At 45.1% G+C, this 24,806-nt stretch overlaps 1 long non-coding RNA gene across 1 annotated transcript; it reads left to right on the forward strand.

Annotated features, from left to right (window-relative positions):
• Positions 1-9,214: 9,214 nt before the first annotated feature.
• Positions 9,215-12,156, forward strand: LOC115233242. Its single transcript, XR_003883754.1, has 5 exons — positions 9,215-9,274; positions 11,332-11,486; positions 11,558-11,712; positions 11,784-11,938; positions 12,010-12,156. It is a non-coding gene; the product is annotated as an uncharacterized LOC115233242 (long non-coding RNA).
• The last annotated feature ends 12,650 nt before the right edge of the window (positions 12,157-24,806 follow it).

Consider the following 24,806-nt stretch of genomic DNA (forward strand, 5'->3'; position numbering starts at 1 on the left):
CGCAATAACGCTTGTAGGCAATCGCTCTGTAGGCAATCGGGAATGTCGGCAATCGAAGCTGTCGGCAAAATGTTGTAGGCAAACGAAGCTGTTGGCAATCGGGAATGTAGGCAAACGGGACTCCCCCATATAATTATTATATTTTTAAAATATTTATATACATATATACAAATAATAAATTATTTATATCTAAATAATTATTCATATTTATTTAATTCAAATATACTTAAACGTATATTCAAGAAAAGAAAATATAAGACACAAAAAATTAAATTTCGAAAATTAAAAAATTTTAAGTTAAAAAATAAAAATTCAAAAATTAAGATTAAATATATAAATACAAAAAAATTTAATGCAAAAAATTTAAAGCTGAAAAAAATTAAATTTAAAAAATTTTAATCGCAAAAAAATTGACGTTAAAAAAATGAAAGTAAAAAAATTCCATGTGCAAAATAAATTTTTCTTGAAAATGGCTGAGCCTTGTGCCCTGTCGCTTTGCTCAAGTACTCTTCTGGTAGAGTACTACACTATATAAAAACCTTTTTAAATTCGGTGACCCCAACGTCGCGCCCTCCCCTTGTAAGATGGCGGTGATATCTTAAACCTGCGCAGCATGATTGTAAAAGTTGGTTGACAATCTGGAAACCGACTACGACTGGACATAACATCACTAGCAGATGAAAAGACCCAGAACTCGAAACATATAGAATAGGAACTCATTTCGGCGTGTCTATGGATTTGGGGAAACGGATAGTCACCTCTAAAAGTTAGGGATTTTCCTCCAAAATCTGGGGGATTCTTCGAAATCTTTTTAATACGGATTTAGGAAAGGTGTAATAATGTACGAAACAAACAAATAACAAACAACTACATACATTAATGAGTAATGAACAATAATAAAAACAAAATGTTACTAGCCCAGGGAAGCTCGGATCTCCCAGAGCTCGGCGATAAGGGGGTTCTTGTCCCTGACCACCTCCTGTCGTTATCAGGTGTAGGGCTAGATAAAGTGTTAGCAGGGGAAAGCGAACATGGTTCAACAACCGAACAGCTGACTGCGGGAAATGGCGTGGCAACAAACACCGCCAAGAAAGAAGCTACGAGCTATATAGGGTCCCAAGGACTTATCAGGACGTACCAGGATAATACGACGGATTACATCAAGATGTTGGAAACTCTGATTGACTCGGTAAATAAAGTCTCTACGCCATTAAGAGGGAAACTGCACTTTGCTGTGAGAACAGTATTGCGATATATTAGTGATCTCTCGGCAACGTTAAATAAATTAGAAGATGCTAGAAGATATATCCTAATCAAAGTGAACAAGCAAGAGGACCATATACAACAGCTATAGCTGGAACTAGACACCGTAAAGTCGCTGATGCTTGAGGGACCAATGGAGCGAGTACGTGGTACCGAGGACCTGGCTGGGGAATCTCAGAAATTCCCCAGCCCTCTGGGAATAAAATATAATGATGCTAACCAGCAGATCAATGAATGGGAAAATTCGACGATTTTAGCTATGATACTGGACAGCCCGGATGAATATTTAACGGATGGCTCTTTGACTTTGGCACGGGTAGGACGGGCTCGAAGGCGTGGCGAAGCCAGCCGTCCTAGGGGAAGGCCACCCCGAATCAGTGTTGTTCTCGGGGACGCTTTCTCGCGCATGCGCAGCGCATTGGTAGAGAAATCCAGCGACGGCGTATGTAGTACATATTTGTGTACGTACATTACTTACAATAATATGTTTAATGCCAGAAATTTTTTAAGCTAATTATAATCGTTTTTTATTAATTTTTAATTATTTATTTTCGATTCATTAATTTGTAAAACATTTTAGATTATTCTTAACATTATCTGAGCAGAGGGCTTAACAGTACCCTTTTTCTTATAAATTTGACACGTATCTTAAGGCCATGTTTAACGCGCATGCGCGAGAAAGCGTCCCCGAGAACAACACTGCATGCGCATTGAACGTAGTTTTTATTAATTTTTAATTATTTATTTTCGATTCATTAATTTGTAAAACATTTTAGATTATTCTTAACATTATCTGAGCAGAGGGCTTAAGCAGGGGACAATTGTCCCCGCGCCCGAAACCCCCTTCCCCTCTTTGGGGCTTCCTGGCGCGGCGTTGTGTCGCCACGCCTCTGCGGCCGGATGACGTGGAGGGTCGGCGGGTCCCGCCCGAAAGCGCTCCCCCCACACTTCTCCCGCCCCCAGCCGCTCCATCTTGCAGAGGGACTCCCCGGCGGACGCCGGGGATTCTCCCTTTCTCTCTCGGCCCCCTCCTTCCGCGACATGATTGCTTCGCAGAAGGAGGAGACCGCCTTCCAAGACCCCTCGCTCTCGAGCATCGCCGCAATGATGCCCGAGAGCGAGAGGTCGCCACTCCCCCAGTTGTTGCACGAGAACACGGCGCTCGTCCGCCCATGCTGGGCAGAACTCTAAAGTGTGTTGCTCAGTGTCCTCGTCCTCCCCGCAGTGGTGGCAGCGTGCGTCCACCCCGCGACCGATACGATACAAGTAAGAGCCGAAACACCCATGGCCCGTAAATACCTGTGCCATACGGTATGACACATCGCCGCCCGCCCTTTCCGCTCATTTGATTAGGCGGGGGCGGACGGCCTCGACGACGCGTGCTACCGAGTTATCTCGGGGGTTGGAGAGATCCTCCAACCATCTCTCCAGCATGCGCCGCCGAGCCTGGAGCCTCACGGCAGCCCTGACCCGCGGGATCAGAACTACGCCGAGCCCACCGAGTTCTTTTGTACGCCTGTATACCTCTGTGTGCATTAAGGCGTACAACTCGATGGGCGGCAATCTCGCAAGCACTGAGGCCGCCGTGTGCGACACCGTCCGGTAACCGCGGATCATCCTGATGGCCACCCGCCGAAATATGCGGCGCAGCAACATCTTGCCGCGCTGGCTTGCGCATCAGAGCGTCCGCCCATACCGGTGACCCGTAAAGGGCCACCGCGCGGACGGTCGTCGCATATAGACTGCGCACCTTCCCGTCCGAACCCCCCAAGTTGGGCAGGAGGCGGCTCAGAGAGTGATCCACTGCCTCCACCCTGGGGGCCAGACGTTGGAAGTGCCCGTTGAAGCTCCAGGTGTCGTCCAGGTAGAGACCCAGATACTTCAACTGGGTCTCCACCCGGACGGAGATGCCATCCACCACGACATAGGCCGCATCTGGGGGGCTCCGTGTCTACGTTTCCGCCCCCCCCCGACGGAGGAAGAGCGCCTCAGACTTATGAGGCGCCACCTCCAGACCCATGCCGTGGATCGCGCGGACAACGCACGCTACCGCCACGTTGGCCGCTCCAACGGCTTCCCCCAGCTATCTCCCCCGGCCAGCACTAAAGTGTCATCGGCATAGCCGACGACGCTGCAACCGGGGGAGGGCAGTACAAAGGACTTTGTTGTACGCGAGCTTCCACAGAGTTGGGCCCAAGACTGACCCCTGTGGAACCCCGCAGTACATCCCCCTTCCGCACAGGACTACACGGTTATCCGTGTACTCCAGCTGCCTGTCCCGGAAGTAAGCTTCCAGGATCCCCACCAAGTAGCGGGGGACGCCAAAGTTGATGGCGGCCTCCCTCACCCTGTTCCAGGGCAGGGTGTTAAACGCGTTGCGGATATCAAGAAATACCGCAACGACCACCCTGTCCTCCTCCATGATGGACTCCGCGAGGGATCTGACGCGGAAGATCGCATCAATTGTTGATCTTCCCTCGCGGAATCCAAATTGATCCTGGTGGAGATCCACTCCCTCCCGGGTCCCTGGAACCTGTTTGTCTCCATCAAGCGTATGGCCCACTCCATCGACGGGCGAGGAGTATGAAACAGTGACCGCCGAGAATCGCAGAGAGGATGTGAGGGACCCACTGGACCTCACCTTTGTTGACTGCTCCTCTTCTCCCGGGAAAGAAGATCCCCAGATGCTGAAAGGGAGTAAAGGCATTATCACCGCAACTCCCGTATCCGGCATAACTACAGGGAAAAAAGCGAAGAGGAAGGCTCGGATTTCGCCGGACGTTATTACCCCGAGCGATGATGATGAGGAAGATGACGCCTCGGTTATCAAGACTGCACCTGTGACACTGAGGAGATTAAAGTCAAGCAAGAAGAGGAAAAATAAGGAACTCCCACCCCCTAAAAAAATAATTACTGAGGAAACGAAGGTGCTTTCTAAGAGTTCATCTTTTTTACGGATGTCCACAGACACGGATAGAGGCTCGGGACTGGAATCCCAGGAGGTAAGAAGAACTCCTAAAGAATATAACAAAGCGAGGAGCCAGAGAATGGAGAGCGCGGTCATTTCATCGGAGGATGAGGAAGTCGGTAAGGACTTTGCACCACAGGATCTGAGGATCATGGAAGCTACCAATGTCGATTCATTGGGCTTGGACTGTCTCGCAAATGTAGAGCGCATGCGCGCCAAAAGTAAAAATCTGCAAGGCGGTATAAGCGGAAAAATGAGGCGTGATTTGGAAAAGGCCAAGGAAGTGATGAACGCTCTAATATATAAATCCGAGGCGACAGGCGACCCAACGTTTTTGAGGATAAAGAACAAAGAGCTTACAGTACAGATGGAGAAGCTCAAATTAGAAGAAGTCCTTAGAAACAGGGAGATGGAGGAGATGAGGTGCATGATGGAGGCACTTAGGAAAGAAGTAGCGAAACTCAGGGATAAGTTGGACGACGCCGAGGAAGATAGAAGGAAGGCCAGGGAGAGTTTGAAGATCACGGAATGGAAGATGAGGAAAAAGGGAATTGAGCCCTCCGAAATGATTGACAAAGAAACCCTAATTGACGAGGACTTACCTTTGACGAATACCTCACAGGAAGAGAATCCAACAATGAGCTGCCAGGACCTGATGATTGGAAATCCTAGATCTACAACGACTGCGGTATCTGTAAAGAAAAAAGATATTTAATAAAGGGAAGATTAGGGTTATGGGGTTCCATCTTTTTTGCCATTTTTTATTACGGAAATCGAAAATTGGTCACGCGAAACGGATTCTGGCGTTTGTTTCGCGTCGATATCTATCTCCGTTCCTTAGTTATAGGGGTGCAAAGCGCCCCTTGCTATTTTGGGTCCGTAACTCGAACAAGACTGACCCCTGTGGAACCCCGCAGTACATCCCCCTTCCGCACAGGACTACACGGTTATCCGTGTACTCCAGCTGCCTGTCCCGGAAGTAAGCTTCCAGGATCCCCACCAAGTAGCGGGGGACGCCAAAGTTGATGGCGGCCTCCCTCACCCTGTTCCAGGGCAGGGTGTTAAACGCGTTGCGGATATCAAGAAATACCGCAACGACCACCCTGTCCTCCTCCATGATGGACTCCGCGAGGGATCTGACGCGGAAGATCGCATCAATTGTTGATCTTCCCTCGCGGAATCCAAATTGATCCTGGTGGAGATCCACTCCCTCCTATAGGGGTGCAAAGCGCCCCTTGCTATTTTGGGTCCGTAACTCGAAAACCGTTGACGCGGCAGGATTGACACCCAAGGGACATCGATCGGTCTCGCGAAGGGCTACAACTTTGGTCCTGTACTCCACCCCCCTAGGACCCACCCTTTGGGCCCTGTATACCAGGTCCAAAGGGGTGAAAATTTTTTATAACGGAAATCGAAAATTGATTACGCGAAACGGATTCTGGCGTTGGTCTCGCGTCGATATCTATCTGTTTCTTAGTTATAGGGGTGCAAAGCACCCTTGCTATTTTGGGTCCATAACTCGAAAACCGTTGACGTGGCAGGATTGGCACCCGAAGGACATCGATCGGTCTTGCGAAGGGCTACAACTTTAGTCCTGTACTCCACCCCCCTAGGACCCACTCTTTGGGCCCTGTATACTTGGTCCGAAAGGGTGAAAAAAAATTTTTTTGTCATAGAAATGGGAGGGTAATTGTTCGAAACGGATTTTGCCGCAAGTCCCGTATCGATATCGGTCTCCGTTCCTTAGTTATAGGGGCGTATAGCGTCCTTTGGTATTTTGGGTCCGTAATTCGAAAACCGTTGACGGGGGAGGGTTGTCTCCCGAGAGACATCGATCGGTCTCGCGAAGGGCTACAATTTTGGTCCTCTAGCCCATCCGCCTAGGATCCACCCTTTGGGCCCTGTATACTTGAAGTCGGGTGTAGAAATTTACAAGTCTCAAGGGGTGATACGGGATGCGAAATATCGACTAAAATTTGACTACTCCAATCGGTAGAGAATTGAGAAATATTGGATGATTGCATAAGTTCGTGCCCGATTTTCATAGATGGCATTAAGTTACTGCATGGCGGAGTTCTATTGTTTTCGTGTGGTAATTGTTCCGTATTATACATCAAGTAATACTCGTCGATTCGTTAACGATACACAGGTATTCACTTGCTTAAAGTTTGATGGGGGTGAAAGGGTTAATTTCGCTTTTTAAACACGTAATACTTACTACTATATCGCTAGTCAAAGCTCAACGCTGACAGAAACGTAACGGTGCGGACGTATATCAATTTCGCGTTTCCATATGTGGATAACGATGTTATATATTGTCTCGTTTGGCTCTAACGATGATAAGAGGATATTAATAAAAATTGTTTGCAAATTTTTCAGACGTTCCGGAGGAAGCTAAGCCCAGTGGCGCAGAAGCGTTAGCTTCCAAGGGACAGACCAAGCTCGACAAGTTTATAAATATAGAAAAAGTATCAGGCTCGAAAGAGGTAAGGTTTAGGGCCCGAGCACAGACTTTTGCATAAGCGCGCATAATCATAAGCATAAGGAAATTGATTGGTCGGTTCTTTACGCATATGTATTTATGGACCGATCAATTTCCTTACGCTTACGATTATGCGCTTATGCAAAAGTCTGTGCTCGGGCCCTTACATTAAAGTAAAGAAATGCATGTACGGCGTAAAAAACCCTGTTTTGAAAAAATGGATAAAATTCTTTAACCGATCGCTTCATTGTTTTGTTGCAGAATCCTGGCAGGAGTCTGCGTGGACTAACGTTTTTCATTACTGGAGTGATGGAGTACATGTCCAGAGCAGAAGTCTGTAAATTAATAACAGACACCGTGGTGGGCGCACCGTTTGCAAGCTTTCTCGGAGGGTGCATTATATCGTTGTTGGCGGCAAGGCAGCAGGACAAACGAAATTGAAGAAGGTACATCTATCTCGTTATAGACATTTATACGTTTGCCATATACTTATCATTTCTCATTGAAAATAATATCTTTCTTTTCAGGCGAATGCATTAGGAGTAAGGAGGCTCTCCCAATTTAGTTTGATCGAGATGATAAAAACAGGAGGCAGAGCAATATCGTCGGATCAAACAAAAAAATCTATCGCTTGTTTGGAGAAGCGGAGGGGTGGAAGAGGTAAGCTTATTTATATTATTATTTTTATTATTGTTGTAATCATTAACAATTTGTTGAATTCCCTGATTAATCTTACTTTTTTTTTTAAATCAACAAATATTTCTCTCCGATTCTGATGAAGAGAAAGAGAAGAACGAGACACCGAGACAAACGACAAAAGAGAAAAGGGTAAGCTTTCATATTTATTAAATTAAATCTATACACAAATAATAAGATTAGATAAAAATGTATTTTAATTTTTTGATTTAGGCAAGTAGCGGCTCGCCGACCATTTCTCAAGTAATTTCATTACCGTTAATTTCACCAAGCGACAGAAATTGGCGCGAGGTAATAAGCTGCTTGTAGGTATAAACTTGTATATTAATGATATAATTATTATAAATTTTCATTTTTTTTAGCAACTCGCAGCCCGGCGAGGGGACGACCACGACCGCAAGGAGGACGAGGCGAAGGGAAGCACATTGGGGCGGCACCGCCTCCCGGTCAGGAAGACGAGGATGGTGGCGAGGGGACAACGGGTGACGAAGGACACAAGGAGGAGGAGGAGGAGCAGGAGGAGCAGGAGGACCGCGAGACGGCGCCCTCAAAAACCTGAGGTAAGCTGTTTTAATATATAAACTTTTGTTTATTAACGATACACTTATTAATTCTTATTTTTTTTAGCGACTCGCAGCGGCGGTATAAAAAGCGGCAAAGATTTTCTTTTTTTTTGTATATTTTCTAACAATAAGTTTTACTACACTGCTGGTGGTCCCGGACAACATCGATTACATCCTTCTCTGAAACTAACTAAAAGATATTACCCACATGTGCGTAACAGGTATGGTTTCTTCGTAGTTTATGAGAAAACACACACACACACACACACACATATATATAATGATGTAATTTATATTTTCAGGATTTAATAAATAGAGATGTCGTCCTAACGTTGTTATTGCCCACTAGCCTACAATTTGGAACTGTTGGTGTCACGAACTGCTGCTGCTGGTGGTCCTAGATTTTCTTCGTTTATGAGAAAACACATACACACAATGATGTCGAATTTATATTTTCAGGATTTAATAAATAGAGATGTCGTCCTAACGTTGTTATTGCCCACTAGCCTACAATTTGGAAATGTTGGTGTCACGAGCTGCTGCTGGTGGTGGTCCTAGACAACATCGATTACATCCTTCTCTGAAACCAAGAGATATTACCCACATGTGCGTAACAGGTATGGTTTCTTCGTAGTTTATGAGAAAACACACACACACACACACATATATATAATGATGTCGAATTTATATTTTCAGGATTTAATAAATAGAGATGTCGTCCTAACGTTGTTATTGCCCACTAGCCTACAATTTGGAACTGTTGGTGTCACGAACTGCTGCTGCTGGTGGTCCTAGACAACATCGATTACATCCTTCTCTGAAACTAAGAGATATTACCCACATGTGCGTAACAGGTATGGTTTCTTCGTAGTTTATGAGAAAACACACACACGCACATATATAATGATGTCGAATTTATATTTTCAGGATTTAATAAATAGAGATGTCGTCCTAAGTTATTGCCCACTGGCCTACAATTTGGAACTGCTGCTGGTGTCACGAGCTGGACCCAGACAACATCGATTACATCCTTCTCTGAAACTAACCAAGAGATATTACCCACATGTGCGTAACAGGTATGGTTTCTTCGTAGTTTATGAGAAAACACACACACACACACACATAATGATGTCGAATTTATATTTTCAGGCTTTTAATAAATAGAGATGTCATCGTAACGTTAAGTTATTGCCCACTGGCCAATTTGGAACTGCTGGTGTCACGAGCTGGTGGTCCCAAACAACATCGATTACATTCTTCTCTGAAACTAACTAAGAGATATTACCCACATGTGCGTAACATGTATGGTTTGTTGGTAGTAAAATTAAAAAACTTATTCAATATTATTTCAAAGACACACGAGACAACAAGACTGATTCACATTTTAATCAATTTACACAATTTTGTTTACAATCAGATTATTATATTGTTATCATTATTACACGATATGTATTACTTTGCTACATTTATATACTGCCTGTGCAATATTTTATAATTCAGATATAAAATGTATATTATTTTTGTTAAGTAATTAGCGAAATAAGATAGAAACCTGTTCTATTATACTCTATAATATTATTATTATTACACGATATATATTATATTAGTTTGTTACATCAATATACTGCCTGTGCAATATTTTATAACTAAGATATCGTATGCATATTTCTTTTGTTAAATAATTAGCGAAATAAGATAGAAACCCGTTCTATTGTAATATTCTATAGAGAAATTATTTATCTTAAATATTATCATTTATGCATAAAATGAGAAAATTGTGTTTGTTCAGCAATTTTATTAAATATCATTAGTGAGAACAAAATAATTTTTAATTGTTTTTTACAAGGTCCCTTCACATTACAGAGAGCGTTGTTGCTGGCTGCGCGATACATTGCTCGTTAATGTTCGTTCGGAAACTGATGATATTATCGTACTTACTCGACTCGTGCTCGATTCTATCGGAATTCTTGGTAGTAAAATTAAAAAACTTATTCAATATTATTCAAAAGACACACGAGACAACAAGACTGATTCACATTTTAATCAATTTACACAATTTTGTTTAGAATCAGATTATAATATTGTTATCATTATTACACGATATGTATTACTTTGCTACATTTATATACTGCCTGTGCAATATTTTATAATTCAGATATAAAATGTATATTATTTTTGTTAAGTAATTAGCGAAATAAGATAGAAACCTGTTCTATTATACTCTATAATATTATTATTATTACACGATATATATTATATTAGTTTGTTACAATTATATACTGCCTGTGCAATATTTTATAACTAAGATATCGTATGCATATTTCTTTTGTTAAATAATTAGCGAAATAAGATAGAAACCCGTTCTATTTCGCTTGGTATCATATAATCGACGGGAAGATTTATCCTAGAAAGAGTCTGCGTGGACTAACATTCTTCGTGAGTGGGGTGATGGAACACATGTCGAGAGCAGAGCTAACGAAACTAATAAACGACAATGGTAGCCGCGCGGTATGCAAGATATCTCGCAGGGTTAATTATATCGTGGTTGGCGGCAAGGCAGGACAAATGAAATTAAAAAAGGTACATTTATTCGGTTACGGATACTTATCATTTCTTACTTATTTCTCGTTCAAAATAATATCGTTATTTTGAGGCCAATGCATTAGGCGCATTAGGCCCTGCGCACAATAGAGAAAATATTAAATATCAGGAGGAGTAATTTGGAATTATTTTACTTCAAACACGGAAACGGAATGAATTAATTATTTCTAATCTTGATTTTTTTATTTCATTATGCGTTAATCCATTCTGTTCTCTCGTTCCAAGTAAAATAATTCCAAATTGCTCCTTCTGATATTTAATATTTTATTCCTATCTCTAATATTTTCTCTATTGCGCGCAGGGCCTTAGGAGGCTGTTATTTAATAAATAGAGATGTCAATCTTGACCCGATAGAAAAAAAATTCCTTTTTTTTTCTTTCGTATATATATTTTGTAAGTTTTTATTACTACAATTTGGAACTGTTGGTGTCACGAGCTGCTCCCAGACAACATCGATTACTATCCTTCTCTGAAACTAACTAAGTCCCGATTCCACAACTTACTTTAACCGGAGTTTAACTCGTTAACGGAGGATTCACATTGCATCCGATGTACAATGTACGATGTCCGATTGGATACATCGGAGGACATCAGACGTAATGTGAATTCTCCATTAACGAGTTAAACTTCGGTTAAAGTAAGTTGTGGAACTGGGCCTAAGAGATATTACCCACATGTGCGTAACAGGTATGGTTTCTTCGTTGTTTATGAGAAAACACACACACACACATATAATGAGGTCGAATTTATATTTTCAGACTTTAATAAATAGAGATGTCGTCGTAACGTTAAGTTATTGCCCACTGGCCTACAATTTGGAACTGCTGCTGGTGTCACGAGCTGGTCCCAGACAACATCAATTACATCCTTCTCTGAAACTAACTAAGAGATATTACCCACATGTGCGTAACAGGTATGGTTTCTTCGTTGTTTATGAGAAAACACACACACACACATATAATGAGGTCGAATTTATATTTTCAGACTTTAATAAATAGAGATGTCGTCGTAACGTTAAGTTATTGCCCACTGGCCTACAATTTGGAACTGCTGCTGGTGTCACGAGCTGGTCCCAGACAACATCAATTACATCCTTCTCTGAAACTAACTAAGAGATATTACCCACATGTGCGTAACAGGTATGGTTTCTTCGTTGTTTATGAGAAAACACACACACACACATATAATGAGGTCGAATTTATATTTTCAGACTTTAATAAATAGAGATGTCGTCGTAACGTTAAGTTATTGCCCACTGGCCTACAATTTGGAACTGCTGCTGGTGTCACGAGCTGGTCCCAGACAACATCAATTACATCCTTCTCTGAAACTAACTAAGAGATATTACCCACATGTGCGTAACAGGTATGGTTTCTTCGTTGTTTATGAGAAAACACACACACACACATATAATGAGGTCGAATTTATATTTTCAGACTTTAATAAATAGAGATGTCGTCGTAACGTTAAGTTATTGCCCACTGGCCTACAATTTGGAACTGCTGCTGGTGTCACGAGCTGGTCCCAGACAACATCAATTACATCCTTCTCTGAAACTAACTAAGAGATATTACCCACATGTGCGTAACAGGTATGGTTTCTTCCATTAGTGAGAACAAAATAATTTTTAATTGTTTTTTACAAGGTCCCTTCACATTACAGAGAGAGAGAGAGTTGTCGCTGGTTGCGCGATACATTGCTCGTTAATGTTCGTTCGGATACTGGTGGTATTATTATCGTGTATTCGATTCGTGCTCGATTCTATCGGAAGAAAATGGGTGGATTATTGATTATGCTCTTAAGAAGCGTAACTTATTCCTAATCAAAACGATACAAACAAAGACACGTTTGATTCATATTTTAATCAATTTACAGAATTTTGTTTGCAATCAGATTATAACATTGTTATTATTATTACACGATATATATTATGATCCTTTCTCGCAAAGTCTCTTCACTTCATCTCTAATAATTAAGCAAAGATTATTTGTGCGATTATCATGATATTAGTCGTATATAATAAAACATATCGTACTCACCATCTATTTCAGTTGATTAATTGATTGATTAACTAATTAATTAATTAATCAATTAAAGTAGGTAATTACGGAATACTCGGTTAATGCTGGCAGGCAGAGAAACATAATAGGTAGGTTAATTATTAATATATATCAAAAATTAGTTATTCTCGCATGTGCTTTAAATATATTGTAAAAGTATATAAGGAAGAAATGGAAGGATTATAGTAAGGGCTGTAGCGGACCTACGGAGAGACCCGCGGTCCGGGCCCAAGGGTGCCCACCTCGGGGGTTTCGTCTTGGCACACGGGATATGGATGTGGATTAATAAAAATATTCGTGTTTCGCCAAAGTGAAAATCCAGAAAAAAGAGGCATCAATTATATTTTTGATGCCTCTATAAGACAAGTTTTAAATTTAAGTTTTTTCGCATGTGCTTTATCGTAAGGTAGGAATATATAAGGAAGAATCGAAAGAATGACATTAAGGGGCTGTGGTGGAGGTGAGGTAGCCCAGGCCCCGATGTATCCCACAATTCGTCCTTGTATCCCCGCAATCATTGGATTAATGAATGGTTTGAATGCATTAGTCCAATGATTGCGGGAACGGAAGGGTCCACATAGGGGGGATACTTTTTTGGTATCCTCCTTGGACAAAGTGAAATCGTAAAAATAGGCAACGTAAGTTAAGATACTCATCACTTATATATGTATACTGTGACGTTGCCGTCTCGCGCGCGTCCGCCGAGTCCCTCTCCGATCGAAAAAGCGCGGGCTGAAGGGCCGCGCCAGTCGAATCATTGCGAGAACCGTACCGTTACCTCCAGAGAGGCGTCATTAATGGAGATTTCGAGCGTAATGTTAATTTCGTTTGTGATTTTCTTTCGTATGAATAATTCATTTGGGAGCCTCATCGGAAGAAGAAGCGGAAAGTCGCTGAAGCGTCACGGAAAATACGATCGCCAATCAAGGAAGACCTTGGAGGGGCAAGGAGCCAGCAATTTGGAAATCCAAAACATCTAACGGCCAAACTAGCTACGTCACGACGGGATCAGGAACCGCACACGTGATGCGCAACGCACGGGACAGCGAGAGGATCCTCGCGCAAGGACACAGGCCCATGCGGATCCGGTCCCCGAGGAGGGACTGCAATTCTGCACCCGATGGCGTGACGCGGTCCCGGAAAAGACGGAAGGAAGGGTGGCAGCGATACTTCCGGCCAAACCGTTCACCTCAGACCCCGCGACGGCCCCGCGAAAAGAGCCCCAGCGAATTATTGTTTGTAATACCGGGGGCGCGCGCACCCCCGTTACGACCGTGAGCGCGCCGCCCGCCGGCCACAGCGCGTGATAACGCTTTTGGTTGTTTGTCTATTTGATTAATTGATTAATTAATTAATTAATTAATTAATTAAAGTAGGTAATTACGGAACACCCGGTTAACGCTGGTAGGCAGAGAAACATAATAGGTAGGTTAATTATTAATATATATCAAAAATTAGTTATTCTCGCATGTGCTTGTAATGTAAGCTATAAGTATATAAGGAAGAATCGAAAGAATGACATTAAGGGGCTGTGGTGGACAGGAGGTAGTCCAGGCCCCGATGTATCCCACAATGGGTCCTTGTATCCCCGCAATCATTGGATTAATGAATGGTTTGAATGCATTAGTTTAATGGTTGCGGGTACGGAAGGGTCCACATAGGGGGGATACTTTTTTGGTATCCCCCTTGGACAAAAGTGGAATTGTAAAAAATAGGCAACGTAGGTTAAGGTGTATACATACTCTGATTGTTTTTCTATTTGATTCATTAGTTAATTAATTAATTAAATTAAATTAATTAATTGGTTGATTAATTGAAAATAAATTAGTTTAGGTGAATGTTAGCAGGCAGAGAAACATAATAGGTAGGTTAATTATTAATATATATCAAAAATTAGTTATTCTCGCATGTGCTTTATCGTGAGGTAGGAATATATAAGGAAGAATTGGAAGAGTTATAGTAAGGGCTGTAGCGGACTGATGGCGAGACCCACGGTCCGGGCCCAGGGGTGCCCACCTCGGGGGGTTTGTCTCGCCGCAAGTGATGCAGGTGGGGATTATTGAAAGCATTTGCATCGCTTGCGGTGAAGTGAAAATCCAGAAAAAGAGGCACTAATTTTTTGGTGTCTTTTTAGGATAAAATAGTAATTAGTTACAATTAGTTAGTAAGATAGATAGTCATAAGGTGTAGCGTAATATATACTATCAGTTTCTGCGATGAAAATGAAATACTTGCGTGCGCAGGCGCGACGCGCATGCGCGGTGCGGTGCGCGCGCATGATATCCAGAATCACCCAGTTTGTGAGTAATTTGACTATAATTATAGGATAGTAGTTTTAGATAAGGTAATTGGATAAATTTAAGTAACTATTAATATTAATCTTATTAATTTTAGGTAGACTCTTAGTTTATAACATAAATATAAGGTAGACTCTTGGTGTATAAGATAAATATAAGGTTAGTATTATCATTTTAAAGGTAGAATCTTAACACTGGAATAGAACATATAAGGTAGAATTCATTGGAATAATATTAGGGGCTATGGTGGTCCCACAGATTGGGTGTCACGTCGGTGACTCTTGTTAGGGTCCGCGGTTTGCGCCCCGGTGCAGCCCGTTCTGGAGTTGCCTTGTGTCGCAATCATTCAAATATATTTTTCAATCACTTGTTAATTATTAAATGTGTTAAAATTAAAATGCAAATGACAAGTCCTTATCAACGATGTGCGCGCTGAGAGTAATGTAGGCGTGCGCATGCGCACGTTCCGCGCGCATCCACACGCGTATGCGTTTCGCTTACTTTTTCCTAGAGTGCACGAAATTGAAATTCAAAATGTATAAGATAGTATGCGATTGAAACCTACGATTATTAGGCGTAGAAGATTGACAATTTGTTTGAAATCGAAATTTGCAACGTGGTGTATCGCAATAAAAATTGGGTTTGTGTTAGATTATATCTTCCGCAAGTGGAGCCCCCTCTGCGGGAAAGCGGGCTCCGCCCCTCTTTCCGACTGATAAAACTACTGCAGTTTATTCGATAAATATAAATTTTTTGAATAGCTAAATCTTCTTTGCATTGGATTATGGGTAATTGGAGCTCGTGATTTAACTTTGCGATAACTTTACAGAGTACGTGGTCGAGCGAGCACTATCTTTTGGCTCATTGTACGTCCGGCTATCGGAACATATGGACTTGCATAAAGGTACGGAGACACAGTCCAAGACACATGGAAATGCGGTGTTATAGTGTTTTCGAATGAACGGGTTAATTCAAACCCGATGAATTAATCAATATATTTTAATATGAATTCAAGCCTTTTATTGGCAGAGACGACGCAACGATGTCATTAATCGCTCTCAGAGCTATTAACCCGCTACATTAGAAAACGCTATAAGACACATGGAAACGCGGTGTTAGTCATGATACGAGACAGGTAGAGTGTCGATGTATCGATGTGTTTCGGAACGCGGTACACTTGCGTCGATGTCCCGCGTCCCGCGCCACTTTGCGCAACGGAAGTGTTAATCGCGCGTAGTACGCGGTGTTCTATCGTGTCGGGAAGTGTCGAACGCTGTTGACGGCACTGAAGCGACATTCCGGGTCGGAAATAAGTACCCCAAGGATCGTTCAATTGCTTCGAATAGCGGGCGCGTTGTCCGCTAACAGGAGGTTAAAAGTCTTTTGGTTAACAAGTGACAGAAAGACGCTTAAGTGTTACCGTTGCGCTGTGTTTCCATCAATGTTGGCTTATGGCAGAGTCTTGTACGCTGTTGAGGACGATGAGACGTCGCCATGGGTCAGATGTTAGAGTACTTATGGAGACGTTTCATCGCTTTTAATGGCGAGCATGTTGCCCGCGGGAGGGTCCCGTTAGCGCACGGTGCGATAGCCCACATCCCGATAGCACACAAATAATTTAACTTAATTCCCGATAGCCCACATGTTTTTTGCACACGTCCCGATAGCGCACAAAGTAAATGGCGCATCATCCCGATAGCGCACAAAGTAAGTTGCGCATCATCCCGATAGCGCACAAAGAAAATTGCGCATCATCCCGATAGCGCACAAAGTAAAACGCGCATTATCCCAATAGCACACAATAAAAAAAACACATTGTCCCGATAACGCACATTATTTTAATTCTTTTTTCTCGATAGCCCACGTCCCGATAGCACACGTCGCCGTGTGTTATTGGGACGTGTGCTAACGAGAAAATATGCATTTCTGTTCCCGATAGCGCACGTCGCCGTGTGCTATTGGGGCGTGTGCTAAAGAGAAAATGATAGCGCACATCTTCGTGTGCTAACAAGAAAATATGCGTTCTTTTTCCCGATAGCGCACGTCGCCGTGTGCTAACGGGACGTGTGCTAAAGAGAAAATATGCGTTTCTTTCCCGATAGCGCACATCTTCGTGTGCTAACGAGAAAATAAGCGTTTCTTTCCCGATAGCGCACATCTTCGTGTGCTAACGAGAAAATATGCGTTTCTTTTCCCGATAGCGCACGTCGCCGTGTGCTAACGGGACGTGTGCTAAAGAGAAAATATGCGTTTCTTTTCCCGATAGCGCACGTCGCCGTGTGCTAACGGGACGTGTGCTAAAGAGAAAATATGCGTTTCTTTTCCCGATAGCGCACGTCGCCGTGTGCTAACGGGACGTGTGCTAAAGAGAAAATATGCGTTTCTTTTCCCGATAGCGCACGTCGCCGTGTGCTAACGGGACGTGTGCTAAAGAGAAAATATGCGTTTCTTTTCCCGATAGCGCACGTCGCCGTGTGCTAACGGGACGTGTGCTAAAGAGAAAATATGCGTTTCTTTTCCCGATAGCGCACGTCGCCGTGTGCTAACGGGACGTGTGCTAAAGAGAAAATATGCGTTTCTTTTCCCGATAGCGCACGTCGCCGTGTGCTAACGGGACGTGTGCTAAAGAGAAAATATGCGTTTCTTTTCCCGATAGCGCACGTCGCCGTGTGCTAACGGGACGTGTGCTAAAGAGAAAATATGCGTTTCTTTTCCCGATAGCGCACGTCGCCGTGTGCTAACGGGACGTGTGCTAAAGAGAAAATATGCGTTTCTTTTCCCGATAGCGCACGTCGCCGTGTGCTAACGGGACGTGTGCTAAAGAGAAAATATGCGTTTCTTTTCCCGATAGCGCACGTCGCCGTGTGCTAACGGGACGTGTGCTAAAGAGAAAATATGCGTTTCTTTTCCCGATAGCGCACGTCGCCGTGTGCTAACGGGACGTGTGCTAAAGAGAAAATATGCGTTTCTTTTCCCGATAGCGCACGTCGCCGTGTGCTAACGGGACGTGTGCTAAAGAGAAAATATGCGTTTCTTTTCCCGATAGCGCACGTCGCCGTGTGCTAACGGGACGTGTGCTAAAGAGAAAATATGCGTTTCTTTTCCCGATAGCGCACGTCGCCGTGTGCTAACGGGACGTGTGCTAAAGAGAAAATATGCGTTTCTTTTCCCGATAGCGCACGTCGCCGTGTGCTAACGGGACGTGTGCTAAAGAGAAAATATGCGTTTCTTTTCCCGATAGCGCACGTCGCCGTGTGCTAACGGGACGTGTGCTAAAGAGAAAATATGCGTTTCTTTTCCCGATAGCGCACGTCGCCGTGTGCTAACGGGACGTGTGCTAAAGAGAAAATATGCGTTTCTTTTCCCGATAGCGCACGTCGCCGTGTGCTAACGGGACGTGTGCTAAAGAGAAAATATGCGTTTCTTTTCCCGATAGCGCACGTCGCCGTGTGCTAACGGGACGTGTGCTAAAGAGAAAATATGCGTTTCTTTTCCCGATAGCGCACGTCGCCGTGTGCTAACGGGACGTGTGCTAAAGAGAAAATATGCGTTTCTTTTCCCGATAGCGCACGTCGCCGTGTGCTAACGGGACGTGTGCTAAAGAGAAAATATGCGTTTCTTTTCCCGATAGCGCACGTCGCCGTGTGCTAACGGGACGTGTGCTAAAGAGAAAATATGCGTTTCTTTTCCCGATAGCGCACGTCGCCGTGTGCTAACGGGACGTGTGCTAAAGAGAAAATATGCGTTTCTTTTCCCGATAGCGCACGTCGCCGTGTGCTAACGGGACGTGTGCTAAAGAGAAAATATGCGTTTCTTTTCCCGATAGCGCACGTCGCCGTGTGCTAACGGGACGTGTGCTAAAGAGAAAATATGCGTTTCTTTTCCCGATAGCGCACGTCGCCGTGTGCTAACGGGACGTGTGCTAAAGAGAAAATATGCGTTTCTTTTCCCGATAGCGCACGTCGCCGTGTGCTAACGGGACGTGTGCTAAAGAGAAAATATGCGTTTCTTTTCCCGATAGCGCACGTCGCCGTGTGCTAACGGGACGTGTGCTAAAGAGAAAATATGCGTTTCTTTTCCCGATAGCGCACGTCGCCGTGTGCTAACGGGACGTGTGCTAAAGAGAAAATATGCGTTTCTTTTCCCGATAGCGCACGTCGCCGTGTGCTAACGGGACGTGTGCTAAAGAGAAAATATGCGTTTCTTTTCCCGATAGCGCACGTCGCCGTGTGCTAACGGGACGTGTGCTAAAGAGAAAATATGCGTTTCTTTTCCCGATAGCGCACGTCGCCGTGTGCTAACGGGACGTGTGCTAAAGAGAAAATATGCGTTTCTTTTCCCGATAGCGCACGTCGCCGTGTGCTAACGGGACGTGTGCTAAAGAGAAAATATGCGTTTCTTTTCCCGATAGCGCACGTCGCCGTGTGCTAACGGGACGTGTGCTAAAGAGAAAATATGCGTTTCTTTTCCCGATAGCGCACGTCGCCGTGTGCTAACGGGACGTGTGCTAAAGAGAAAATATGCGTTTCTTTTCCCGATAGCGCACGTCGCCGTGTGCTAACGGGACGTGTGCTAAAGAGAAAATATGCGTTTCTTTTCCCGATAGCGCACGTCGCCGTGTGCTAACGGGACGTGTGCTAAAGAGAAAATATGCGTTTCTTTTCCCGATAGCGCACGTCGCCGTGTGCTAACGGGACGTGTGCTAAAGAGAAAATATGCGTTTCTTTTCCCGATAGCGCACGTCGCCGTGTGCTAACGGGACGTGTGCTAAAGAGAAAATATGCGTTTCTTTTCCCGATAGCGCACGTCGCCGTGTGCTAACGGGACGTGTGCTAAAGAGAAAATATGCGTTTCTTTTCCCGATAGCGCACGTCGCCGTGTGCTAACGGGACGTGTGCTAAAGAGAAAATATGCGTTTCTTTTCCCGATAGCGCACGTCGCCGTGTGCTAACGGGACGTGTGCTAAAGAGAAAATATGCGTTTCTTTTCCCGATAGCGCACGTCGCCGTGTGCTAACGGGACGTGTGCTAAAGAGAAAATATGCGTTTCTTTTCCCGATAGCGCACGTCGCCGTGTGCTAACGGGACGTGTGCTAAAGAGAAAATATGCGTTTCTTTTCCCGATAGCGCACGTCGCCGTGTGCTAACGGGACGTGTGCTAAAGAGAAAATATGCGTTTCTTTTCCCGATAGCGCACGTCGCCGTGTGCTAACGGGACGTGTGCTAAAGAGAAAATATGCGTTTCTTTTCCCGATAGCGCACGTCGCCGTGTGCTAACGGGACGTGTGCTAAAGAGAAAATATGCGTTTCTTTTCCCGATAGCGCACGTCGCCGTGTGCTAACGGGACGTGTGCTAAAGAGAAAATATGCGTTTCTTTTCCCGATAGCGCACGTCGCCGTGTGCTAACGGGACGTGTGCTAAAGAGAAAATATGCGTTTCTTTTCCCGATAGCGCACGTCGCCGTGTGCTAACGGGACGTGTGCTAAAGAGAAAATATGCGTTTCTTTTCCCGATAGCGCACGTCGCCGTGTGCTAACGGGACGTGTGCTAAAGAGAAAATATGCGTTTCTTTTCCCGATAGCGCACGTCGCCGTGTGCTAACGGGACGTGTGCTAAAGAGAAAATATGCGTTTCTTTTCCCGATAGCGCACGTCGCCGTGTGCTAACGGGACGTGTGCTAAAGAGAAAATATGCGTTTCTTTTCCCGATAGCGCACGTCGCCGTGTGCTAACGGGACGTGTGCTAAAGAGAAAATATGCGTTTCTTTTCCCGATAGCGCACGTCGCCGTGTGCTAACGGGACGTGTGCTAAAGAGAAAATATGCGTTTCTTTTCCCGATAGCGCACGTCGCCGTGTGCTAACGGGACGTGTGCTAAAGAGAAAATATGCGTTTCTTTTCCCGATAGCGCACGTCGCCGTGTGCTAACGGGACGTGTGCTAAAGAGAAAATATGCGTTTCTTTTCCCGATAGCGCACGTCGCCGTGTGCTAACGGGACGTGTGCTAAAGAGAAAATATGCGTTTCTTTTCCCGATAGCGCACGTCGCCGTGTGCTAACGGGACGTGTGCTAAAGAGAAAATATGCGTTTCTTTTCCCGATAGCGCACGTCGCCGTGTGCTAACGGGACGTGTGCTAAAGAGAAAATATGCGTTTCTTTTCCCGATAGCGCACGTCGCCGTGTGCTAACGGGACGTGTGCTAAAGAGAAAATATGCGTTTCTTTTCCCGATAGCGCACGTCGCCGTGTGCTAACGGGACGTGTGCTAAAGAGAAAATATGCGTTTCTTTTCCCGATAGCGCACGTCGCCGTGTGCTAACGGGACGTGTGCTAAAGAGAAAATATGCGTTTCTTTTCCCGATAGCGCACGTCGCCGTGTGCTAACGGGACGTGTGCTAAAGAGAAAATATGCGTTTCTTTTCCCGATAGCGCACGTCGCCGTGTGCTAACGGGACGTGTGCTAAAGAGAAAATATGCGTTTCTTTTCCCGATAGCGCACGTCGCCGTGTGCTAACGGGACGTGTGCTAAAGAGAAAATATGCGTTTCTTTTCCCGATAGCGCACGTCGCCGTGTGCTAACGGGACGTGTGCTAAAGAGAAAATATGCGTTTCTTTTCCCGATAGCGCACGTCGCCGTGTGCTAACGGGACGTGTGCTAAAGAGAAAATATGCGTTTCTTTTCCCGATAGCGCACGTCGCCGTGTGCTAACGGGACGTGTGCTAAAGAGAAAATATGCGTTTCTTTTCCCGATAGCGCACGTCGCCGTGTGCTAACGGGACGTGTGCTAAAGAGAAAATATGCGTTTCTTTTCCCGATAGCGCACGTCGCCGTGTGCTAACGGGACGTGTGCTAAAGAGAAAATATGCGTTTCTTTTCCCGATAGCGCACGTCGCCGTGTGCTAACGGGACGTGTGCTAAAGAGAAAATATGCGTTTCTTTTCCCGATAGCGCACGTCGCCGTGTGCTAACGGGACGTGTGCTAAAGAGAAAATATGCGTTTCTTTTCCCGATAGCGCACGTCGCCGTGTGCTAACGGGACGTGTGCTAAAGAGAAAATATGCGTTTCTTTTCCCGATAGCGCACGTCGCCGTGTGCTAACGGGACGTGTGCTAAAGAGAAAATATGCGTTTCTTTTCCCGATAGCGCACGTCGCCGTGTGCTAACGGGACGTGTGCTAAAGAGAAAATATGCGTTTCTTTTCCCGATAGCGCACGTCGCCGTGTGCTAACGGGACGTGTGCTAAAGAGAAAATATGCGTTTCTTTTCCCGATAGCGCACGTCGCCGTGTGCTAACGGGACGTGTGCTAAAGAGAAAATATGCGTTTCTTTTCCCGATAGCGCACGTCGCCGTGTGCTAACGGGACGTGTGCTAAAGAGAAAATATGCGTTTCTTTTCCCGATAGCGCACGTCGCCGTGTGCTAACGGGACGTGTGCTAAAGAGAAAATATGCGTTTCTTTTCCCGATAGCGCACGTCGCCGTGTGCTAACGGGACGTGTGCTAAAGAGAAAATATGCGTTTCTTTTCCCGATAGCGCACGTCGCCGTGTGCTAACGGGACGTGTGCTAAAGAGAAAATATGCGTTTCTTTTCCCGATAGCGCACGTCGCCGTGTGCTAACGGGACGTGTGCTAAAGAGAAAATATGCGTTTCTTTTCCCGATAGCGCACGTCGCCGTGTGCTAACGGGACGTGTGCTAAAGAGAAAATATGCGTTTCTTTTCCCGATAGCGCACGTCGCCGTGTGCTAACGGGACGTGTGCTAAAGAGAAAATATGCGTTTCTTTTCCCGATAGCGCACGTCGCCGTGTGCTAACGGGACGTGTGCTAAAGAGAAAATATGCGTTTCTTTTCCCGATAGCGCACGTCGCCGTGTGCTAACGGGACGTGTGCTAAAGAGAAAATATGCGTTTCTTTTCCCGATAGCGCACGTCGCCGTGTGCTAACGGGACGTGTGCTAAAGAGAAAATATGCGTTTCTTTTCCCGATAGCGCACGTCGCCGTGTGCTAACGGGACGTGTGCTAAAGAGAAAATATGCGTTTCTTTTCCCGATAGCGCACGTCGCCGTGTGCTAACGGGACGTGTGCTAAAGAGAAAATATGCGTTTCTTTTCCCGATAGCGCACGTCGCCGTGTGCTAACGGGACGTGTGCTAAAGAGAAAATATGCGTTTCTTTTCCCGATAGCGCACGTCGCCGTGTGCTAACGGGACGTGTGCTAAAGAGAAAATATGCGTTTCTTTTCCCGATAGCGCACGTCGCCGTGTGCTAACGGGACGTGTGCTAAAGAGAAAATATGCGTTTCTTTTCCCGATAGCGCACGTCGCCGTGTGCTAACGGGACGTGTGCTAAAGAGAAAATATGCGTTTCTTTTCCCGATAGCGCACGTCGCCGTGTGCTAACGGGACGTGTGCTAAAGAGAAAATATGCGTTTCTTTTCCCGATAGCGCACGTCGCCGTGTGCTAACGGGACGTGTGCTAAAGAGAAAATATGCGTTTCTTTTCCCGATAGCGCACGTCGCCGTGTGCTAACGGGACGTGTGCTAAAGAGAAAATATGCGTTTCTTTTCCCGATAGCGCACGTCGCCGTGTGCTAACGGGACGTGTGCTAAAGAGAAAATATGCGTTTCTTTTCCCGATAGCGCACGTCGCCGTGTGCTAACGGGACGTGTGCTAAAGAGAAAATATGCGTTTCTTTTCCCGATAGCGCACGTCGCCGTGTGCTAACGGGACGTGTGCTAAAGAGAAAATATGCGTTTCTTTTCCCGATAGCGCACGTCGCCGTGTGCTAACGGGACGTGTGCTAAAGAGAAAATATGCGTTTCTTTTCCCGATAGCGCACGTCGCCGTGTGCTAACGGGACGTGTGCTAAAGAGAAAATATGCGTTTCTTTTCCCGATAGCGCACGTCGCCGTGTGCTAACGGGACGTGTGCTAAAGAGAAAATATGCGTTTCTTTTCCCGATAGCGCACGTCGCCGTGTGCTAACGGGACGTGTGCTAAAGAGAAAATATGCGTTTCTTTTCCCGATAGCGCACGTCGCCGTGTGCTAACGGGACGTGTGCTAAAGAGAAAATATGCGTTTCTTTTCCCGATAGCGCACGTCGCCGTGTGCTAACGGGACGTGTGCTAAAGAGAAAATATGCGTTTCTTTTCCCGATAGCGCACGTCGCCGTGTGCTAACGGGACGTGTGCTAAAGAGAAAATATGCGTTTCTTTTCCCGATAGCGCACGTCGCCGTGTGCTAACGGGACGTGTGCTAAAGAGAAAATATGCGTTTCTTTTCCCGATAGCGCACGTCGCCGTGTGCTAACGGGACGTGTGCTAAAGAGAAAATATGCGTTTCTTTTCCCGATAGCGCACGTCGCCGTGTGCTAACGGGACGTGTGCTAAAGAGAAAATATGCGTTTCTTTTCCCGATAGCGCACGTCGCCGTGTGCTAACGGGACGTGTGCTAAAGAGAAAATATGCGTTTCTTTTCCCGATAGCGCACGTCGCCGTGTGCTAACGGGACGTGTGCTAAAGAGAAAATATGCGTTTCTTTTCCCGATAGCGCACGTCGCCGTGTGCTAACGGGACGTGTGCTAAAGAGAAAATATGCGTTTCTTTTCCCGATAGCGCACGTCGCCGTGTGCTAACGGGACGTGTGCTAAAGAGAAAATATGCGTTTCTTTTCCCGATAGCGCACGTCGCCGTGTGCTAACGGGACGTGTGCTAAAGAGAAAATATGCGTTTCTTTTCCCGATAGCGCACGTCGCCGTGTGCTAACGGGACGTGTGCTAAAGAGAAAATATGCGTTTCTTTTCCCGATAGCGCACGTCGCCGTGTGCTAACGGGACGTGTGCTAAAGAGAAAATATGCGTTTCTTTTCCCGATAGCGCAC

This window comes from Formica exsecta, unplaced genomic scaffold (genome assembly GCF_003651465.1).
Source record: "Formica exsecta isolate Colony F162 unplaced genomic scaffold, ASM365146v1 scaffold1664, whole genome shotgun sequence".
Classification (NCBI taxonomy): Eukaryota; Metazoa; Arthropoda; class Insecta; order Hymenoptera; family Formicidae; genus Formica; species Formica exsecta.